The sequence below is a fragment of the Anopheles ziemanni genome, unplaced genomic scaffold, assembly GCF_943734765.1.
Source record: "Anopheles ziemanni unplaced genomic scaffold, idAnoZiCoDA_A2_x.2 scaffold_838_ctg1, whole genome shotgun sequence".
NCBI lineage: Eukaryota > Metazoa > Arthropoda > Insecta > Diptera > Culicidae > Anopheles > Anopheles ziemanni.
The window spans coordinates 8,408-17,500 of record NW_026690108.1 but is presented as its reverse complement, the minus strand read 5'-3'; the positions used below and the strand labels follow the sequence as shown (position 1 = coordinate 17,500).

Here is a 9,093-nt window from a genome sequence, read left to right as displayed (position 1 = left end):
CGTACTTCCGCCTCACGCGGGAACACGGACGCTCTAAATACTTCGAATTCCAATGCCAGTATATTGTAAACCACGGGTTCTTTAATGCTAGCGGGTCGTCGCGACCCTAGTTAACATCATGGTGCACGTCTCGTGACGGGTGTCACGGCGTAGTTAAATGTATGCGATACATTTCTCAAATATAAGCGCTCAGTCATCTGTACATCATGGTAGGTTCCCACGACGTGCAATATGCGTTCAACTTATCAATGTTCATGTGTCCTGCAGTTCACATTAGACGCGCAGTTAGCTGCGGTCTTCATCGATCCATGAGCCGAGTGATCCACTGCCGAGGGTGACTAACTTGCGTAAGCCGCCGCTGTGCGCGTATACCCGTTCCCCGTAGGGAGGAGCAAGCCGCCGCTTAGAGACGAAGCATAAAGTGTCCTCATTCCACATAGGGCAAGCTGGATTAATCCATTTTACCCAGGACGGCCGAAGCGGCGTGGACCAGGGGAGAACTGAACCTTATACTTCACACCACAGTAAGTCTACGTGTCCTCTTCCACATAGGGCAAGCTAGAACTAACTATCTTACCCAGGACTGCCGAAGCAGCGTGGACCAGGGGAGGAACACACTTTTCATGGAAACGTAAGGCATCCATGACTGCCATAACGTAAGCCGCCGCTGTGCGCGTATACCCGTTCCCCGTAGGGAGGAGCAAGCCGCCGCTTAGAGACGAAACATAAAGTGTCCTCATTCCACATAGGGCAAGCTGGATGAATCCATTTTACCCAGGACGGCCGAAGCGGCGTGGACCAGGGGAGAACTGAACTTTATGCTTCACACCACAGTAAGTCTTCGTGTCCTCTTCCACATAGGGCAAGCTAGAACTAACTATCTTACCCAGGACTGCCGAAGCAGCGTGGACCAGGGGAGGAACACACTTTTCATAGAAACGTAAGGCATCCATGACTGCCATAGTGCGTAAGCCGCCGCTGTGCGCGTAAACCCGTTCCCCGTAGGGAGGAGTCAAGCCGCCGCTTAGAGACGAAGTATTAAGTGTCCTCTTCCACATAGGGCAAGCTAGAATGAACTATCTTACCCAGGACCGCCGAAGCAGCGTGGACCAGGGGAGAACTGAACTTTATACTTCACACCACAGTATTGAGTAATGTGCCCTCTTCCACATAGGGCAAGCTGGAATGTTCCATTTTACCCAGGACGGCCGAAGCGGCGTGGACCAGTGGAGGACTACACAATCATGAGGTTTGATATCGACTTGTGTGTTTCAATAGGGTACCGATGGTATGTTTTGAACCGATTTGATTTAGCCATTCTGAAGTCATCACTTGGTTGAAGCGCTGAACTAGGGAGGGGCATCGTTTACATATATATTGGTTTTTGCATGCTCTACTAGGTTAATGTCATGAGGTTGGCTATCGAGCATGCCCAAGTGATGACTTGATTGTGTGCTTGCTTGAATTCTTCACATTTCATACCATCGGTTAGTTGTCGAATCATTCCTCGATCATAACCTTCGTTCTTGGTTCATGTATGCTCTCTTCCACATAGGGCAAGCTAGAATTAACTATCTTACCCAGGACCGCCGAAGCAGCGTGGACCAGGGGAGAACTATACTTTGTCTTGTATGCCCTCTTCCACATAGGGCAAGCTAGAATGAACTATCTTACCCAGGACCGCCGGAGCAGCGTGGACCAGTGGAGGACTATACTTTGTTCATTACACCACAGTATTAAGTATGGTGTCCTCTTCCACATAGGGCAAGCTAGAATTAACTATCTTACCCAGGACCGCCGAAGCAGTGTGGACCAGGGGAGGACTATACTTTATACTTCACACACTAGCCATATTGAAGTCATCACTTGGTTGAAGCACTGAACTAGGGCGAGTCTATCGTTTACTTTGCATTGGGATAATACGCTGCATGCTCTCTTAGGTTAATGTCATGTGGTTGGCTATAGAGCATGCCCAAGTGATGACTTTGTTTAAAGCTCAACAGGTAGAGTATTATGTCCTCTTCCACATAGGGCAAGCTAGAATTAACTATCTTACCCAGGACCGCCGGAGCAGCGTGGACCAGGGGAGAACTATACTTTGTCTTGTATGCCCTCTTCCACATAGGGCAAGCTAGAATTAACTATCTTACCCAGGACTGCAAAGCAGCGTGGACCAGTGGAGGACTATACTTTGTTCATTACACCACAGTATTAAGTATGGTGTCCTCTTCCACATAGGGCAAGCTAGAACTAACTATCTTACCCAGGACCGCCGAAGCAGTGTGGACCAGGGGAGGACTATACTTTATACTTCACACACTAGCCATACTGAAGTCATCACTTGGTTGAAGCGCTGAACTACGGCGGGGTAATCGTTTACAGGTTATAATCATATAGCTGCATGCTCATTAGTAGATAATGGAATATTGTATGGCAATATGAGCATGCCCAAGTGATGACTTTGTTTCAAGCTCAACAGGTAGGGTATTGAGTCCTCTTCCACATAGGGCAAGCTAGAATGAACTATCTTACCCAGGACCGCCGGAGCAGCGTGGACCAGTGGAGGACTCTATACTTTATACTTCACACCACAGTATTGAGTACTTCTTGCATAAAGCCCCTAATGAGAACCACGAGGGCTCTCTCAATGTAGAACCACAAGGGCTCTAGTACCGATTCTCTCGGTACGGCTTGGTCCGTGTTCCTTTATGCTTGTACTCTTAGAAAGTCTCAACCCGGAGGTCTTGACTTTGATTGTCATAGTTGGACTACGACGGGGCATCCGACCATTGCTGATCGAACACCCCTGATTCACCATCTTTCGGGTAGGCGGTACGCGTACCTCCGGACGCGGAAGTCTCAACCCGGAGGTCTTGACTTTGATTGTCATAGTTGGACTACGACGGGGTATCCGACTCATCGAATACCCCAGAAGCACACCATCTTTCGGGTAGGCGGTACGCGTACCTCCGGACGCGGAAGTCTCAACCCGGAGGTCTTGACTTTGATTGTCATAGTTGGACTACGACGGGGTATCCGACTCATCGAATACCCCAGAAGCACACCATCTTTCGGGTAGGCGGTACGCGTACCTCCGGACGCGGAAAGTCTCAACCCGGAGGTCTTGACTTTGGTTGTCATAGTTGGACTATGACGGGGCATCCGACCATTGCTGATCGAACACCCCTGTTACACCATCTTTCGGATAGGCGGTGCGCGACACCACCGACGCGGAAAGTCTCAACCCGGAGGTCTTGACTTTGTATTGTTGGATAGTCCTCTTCCACTATAGGGCAAGCTGGAAATATTCCATTTTACCCAGGACTGCCGAGGCAGCGTGGACCAGGGGAGAACTTCACGGAATCTTCAGGCATCCATGATTGCCATAGTGCGTAAGCCGCCGCTGTGCGCGTCAACTCGTTCCCCGTGAGGAGGAGTCTAGCCGCCGCTAAAAGACGAAGCATTAAGTGTCCTCATTCCACTATAGGGCAAGCTAGAATTAACTATCTTACCCAGGACCGCCGAAGCAGCGTGGACCAGGCGAGGACTATACTTTATACTTCACACCACAGTATTGAGTACTTCTTGCATAAAGCCCCTAATGAGAACCACGAGGGCTCTCTCAATGTAGAACCACGAGGGCTCTAGTACCGATTCTCTCGGTACGGCTTGGTCCGTGTTCCTTTATGCTTGTACTCGCGGAAAGTCTCAACCCGGAGGTCTTGACTTTGATTGTCATAGTTGGACTACGACGGGGCATCCGACCATTGCTGACCGAACACCCCTGATTCATCATCTTTCGGATAGGAGGTGCGCCCACCTCCGACGCGGAAGTCTCAACCCGGAGGTTCGGACTTAGAGTTTTTCCCATTTAAAAGTTTTTCTCTTAGCCATACTGAAGTCATCACTTGGTGAACGATTGAACTAGGGCGGGTTAATCGTTTATAGGTATCATGTGGTTTGCATGCTCTCTTAGGTTAAGGTCATGTGGTTGGCTATCGAGCATGCCCAAGTGATGACTTTGTTTCACGCTTGCTTGATTTCTTCATGATTCCCTGTTATATAGTGTAATCATTCGAGAACAGGGAATCTTTGGTTTTGCTCAACAGGTATTGGATGTCAACTTGGTATCTAGATCGCATTAAGTCTCAACCCTTAGGTTCGGACTTGTATAGTGACATCTTGTTACGGTCTTGAGTCTCAACCCGCAGGTTCGGACTACTTAGTGTTTGATCGAATATAATATGGCAACTTGTGCCTAAGTCTCAACCCGCAGGTTCGGACTTCTGTTTATTTGGCCAATGTATGTATAAGGCAACTTGTGCCTAAGTCTCAACCCGCAGGTTCGGACTTGTGTATTTGTTCGAAGTCATGTATAAGGCAACGTGTGCCTAAGTCTCAACCCGCAGGTTCGGACTTGTTAGTGTTTCGTCAACTTTCATATGGCAACTTGTGCCTAAGTCTCAACCCGCAGGTTCGGACTTGTGTATTTGTTCGAAGTCATGTATAAGGCAACTTGTGCCTAAGTCTCAACCCGCAGGTTCGGACTTGTGTATTTGTTCGAAGTCATGTATAAGGCAACGTGTGCCTAAGTCTCAACCCGCAGGTTCGGACTTGTTAGTGTTTCGTCAACTTTCATATGGCAACTTGTGCCTGAGTCTCAACCCGCAGGTTCGGACTTCTATAGTGTTTCGTCAATTATCATATGGCAACTTGTGCCGAAGTCTCAACCCGCAGGTTCGGACTTCTGGAAGGATCACTTGGCCACTAATGATCCTTCCGCAGGTTCACCTACGGAAACCTTGTTACGACTTTTACTTCCTCTAAATCATCAAGTTCGGTCAACTTCGATAAAGCAGACGCGGTTCACGAGGATCCAGCGAACGATCATCTCCAAAGACCTCACTAAATAATCCATCGGTAGTAGCGACGGGCGGTGTGTACAAAGGGCAGGGACGTATTCAACGCTGGCTGATGACCAGCACTTACTAGAAGTTCCGAGTTCATATGGACCATTGCAATCCATAATCCCTACTAAGTGAGTATTTGAGTGATTTCCCGTTCCTCTCGGAATAGGAGACACGCTGCTACCCACATTGTAGCACGCGTGTAGCCCAGAACATCTAAGGGCATCACGGACCTGTTATCGCTCGATCTCATTTTGCTAAACACAAATTGTCCTGCTAAGCAGCGTACCGTAAGTGCACTTGCGCACACGAACAGCGAAGGTGTCAGGTCATACTCCACCGAAAGGTCCTAACCCGTTCCAATCGGCATCGACGCATTAACGCTGACTGCGTTCTAGTTAGCATATGTGAGTCACGTTCGTTATCGGAATTAACCAGACAAATCAATCCACGAACTAAGAACGGCCATGCACCACTACCCTTAAATTTGAGAAAGAGCTATTAATCTGTCTCACCTCCATAAGTTCGGACCTGGTAAGTTTTCCCGTGTTGAGTCAAATTGAACCGCAAGCTCCATTTCATTGTGGTGCCCTTCCGTCAATTCCTTTAAGTTTCAACTTTGCAACCATACTTCCCCCGGAACCTGACTTTGGTTTCCCGGAAGCTACTGAGAGCACCTGGTTGTAGCGTCTCCCAATTGCTAGTTGGCATCGTTTACGGTTAGAACTAGGGCGGTATCTAATCGCCTTCGATCCTCTAACTTTCGTTCTTGATTAAAGAAAGCATCCTTGACAAATGCCTTCGCTTTAGTTAGTCTTACGACGGTCTACGAATTTCACCTCTCGCGCCGTAATACTAGTGTCCCCAACTACTTCTGTTAATCATTACCTCCGGTCTGAGTACAAACCAATGAAAGATTAGACCAAGGTCGTATTCCATTATTCCATGCAAGATTATTCTAGGGCGTTTGGGCACCCTGCTTTAAGCACTCTAATTTGTTCAAGGTAAACGTGAGCGGTCGAGCTCTATGTTACACTTGCACCCGTTGAAGGGCACACCATGACACAGACTTGGTGCCCTACCACACCATTGAGTCGCAACCAGATTCCGACTTGGCCCACCGACCACGGGTTGACCGGGTCGGCGGAGCCGGACTGTGTTGGACAAGTATCAACTTCGAACGTTTTAACCGCAACAATTTTAATATACGCTAGTGGAGCTGGAATTACCGCGGCTGCTGGCACCAGACTTGCCCTCCACTTGATCCTCGTAGAAGGATTTATGCTCTACTCATTCCAATTATGAAACATCATTAAAGAGTTTCATATTGTTATTTCTCGTCACTACCTCCCCGTCCCGGGATTGGGTAATTTACGCGCCTGCTGCCTTCCTTGGATGTGGTAGCCATTTCTCAGGCTCCCTCTCCGGAATCGAACCCTGATTCCCCGTTACCCGTTGCAACCATGGTAGTCCTCTATACTACCATCCATAGTTGATAGGGCAGATATTTGCGAGATCTGTCGTCGGTGCGAGACCATACGATCAGCATCATTATCCAGACTTCAACTCAATGACACGGAGAACCCGCGATTGGTTTGACTAATAAGTGCACCAGTTCCCGCGAGGGTCCTGGCATGTTGCATGTATTAGCTCTAGATTTTCCACAGTTATCCAAGTAACTAGGTTGATGATCTCGTAAATTATAGCTGTTATACTGAGCCTTATGCGGTTTCACATTAAATCTGTTTGTACTTAGACATGCATGGCTTAACCTTTGAGACGAGCGTATATTACTGGTAGGATCAACCAGAATTCCGACTTTGCGTTCGAATGTTCATTGTCCCATTGCACCCGGAGGAGCAAACACCACGTTCTATATGTTGTCAAGTCCGGTAGCACACGGGAGGCGAGCCCCCGTGCGAACCTCATTGCCCTCGTATCACACACACCCGATGCACCGGACAGGCACTTGAGCGGCATTCGACTCCGCTAAGCGCACGTGCGCCCGATTGTGCATGCGCTGACGGGGCCTTCATACCCCTACCACAGCGACCTTATGCCAAACTTCCATGAATACTTAGGTGAGCTGACAAGGGCCTTCATTTCCCTACCATCAACTAAAGGACACGCTAGGCGCGTCCGATCATTGCAACTGCGGGGCTTTCATACCCCAATCACCACAGTACGCAATTCACCAGAGTTTAATCACAACCCCCCCGGACATGGCACACTATTAACTTGCAACAAAACTTAGTGTGTGCCGGGCACATCGGTTCCACAAAATCATTCCCGATGTACCCCAATTGGGGTTGTGAACGCATCCATGGTCCTCTGACACACCCAACCAAGCGTGGATACTACATACCTCAAACACCCAGTACACTAACAGACAAATCAATATATGGTTGCTTTCCCCCAGACATTTGCCAATCACTTGGCACCCGGACGGGAACTCGCTCCTGATTGCGCCATTGCCACCCATTTGCCAAGAGCGAGTTCTGTATGTAGATTTCATTTGGAAAGACAACCGTGTACTGGATATTCTATCCGACGATTACAGATGACGAGTACGAGACTCGACTACACTCACGGATAATACATTTTGGGTCGAGATTGCTTTCGGGGTTTTCGATTGGTCTTGCGCTTGTAAACGTATAACTTTGACTTGTGGTAACCTCGGTATGTTAGTCGATCACGTGGTTGTGAACTGGGTAAGGGTGGGCAATCTGTTCACTTGCACTCTGGGTAGGAATATGGTGAGCGCTATAGGTTAAAGATCATGGTATGGTTCCATCGTGATGACTTTCGCTAGATAGTAGTATGTTTGGATAGTTATAACGTTTTTGGCCATTTGTTCATAGTGTTCGGTCCATTGAGGAATTCGATTGGTCTTTGCTTCACACACGTGGTCGATCACTTGGATGTGAACTAGGGTGAGATTAAGGTGTTCACTAGTGCTCTTCGGTTTTGGATCAGTAATGAGCACTTGATTGGTTTCGCATAATATGTATCCATAGTGATGACTCTTTCCAGCTTAAGATTTCGTTACCAGTTTCGAATCCTCCCCACGTTCGCTTTTACTTGGTTAGGTTTTCGAGTGTAGATTTGAAAGCAATCTCATGTATGTATCCCATCTGATATAAGCCACTGACAGTTCATGTCACCTCGTTCAACTCTCGCTGGGTCACAGAAGTATGTTACTGCGCCCATTATCCCTACTCGGATAGGTTCGGTTCGTTCGTTTTATACTACGGTGAGTAAACTCAATTTGTGCATCGCATAGCCATGGAAAGCAAGCTTTCGCGGGCCTCTTCGACTGTTTTGATACGAGCTGTGCCCGTGATGCTTGTCATCCCAGGATACTAGACCCCTTTGGACGACCGCATGACCATCAGAAAGTAAATTCCACGTTCGGTTTATTTGCTACTTCCACCGTTCTAGTACTATGGGGTTGGAACCCCTAACATAAAGTATCTATGTAGAACCACGAGGGCTCTCAATGTAGAACCACAAGGGCTCTAGTACCGATTCTCTCGGTACGCTTGGTCCGTGTTCCTTTATGTTTGTACTCTTGTGTGTATAAAATTCATGTTCGATTTGGGATATTTGCTACTTTCACCTGTGCGCTGTGTATAACTACGGAGAAACTCAATTTGTGCATCGCATAGCCATGGAAAGCAAGCTTTCGCGGGCCTCTTCGACTGTTTTGATACGAGACTGTGCCCGTGATGCTTGTCATCCCAGGATACTAGACCCCTTTGGACGACCGCATGACCAACAGAATGTAAATTCCAGTTCGTTTTTGGATATTTGCTACTGTCACCGTTTGAGTACTATGGGGCTTGAACCCCTAACATAAAGTCTTTGTGTAGAACCACGAGGGCTCTATAGTACCGATTCTCTCGGCACGCTTGGTCCGTGTTCCTTTATGTTCGTACTCTTGTGTGTATAATATTCATGTTCGGTTTGGGATATTTGCTACTGTCACCGTTTGAGTACTATGGGGCTTGAACCCCTAACATAAAGTCTTTGTGTAGAACCACGAGGGCTCTGTAGTACCGATTCTCTCGGCACGCTTGGTCCGTGTTCCTTTATGTTCGTACTCTTGTGTGTATAATATACATGTTCGGTTTGGGATATTTGCTACTTTCACCTGGGTCCCGTTCTTCATACAAGTCTGCCTTGC

General features: G+C 47.9%; 1 non-coding gene across 1 annotated transcript; it reads right to left on the bottom strand.

Annotated features, from left to right (window-relative positions):
• Positions 1 to 183: 183 nt before the first annotated feature.
• LOC131292955 (5.8S ribosomal RNA) lies at positions 184 to 337 on the bottom strand. Its single transcript, XR_009190377.1, has one exon. It is a non-coding gene; the product is annotated as a 5.8S ribosomal RNA (ribosomal RNA).
• Between the last annotated feature and the right edge of the window lie 8,756 nt (positions 338 to 9,093).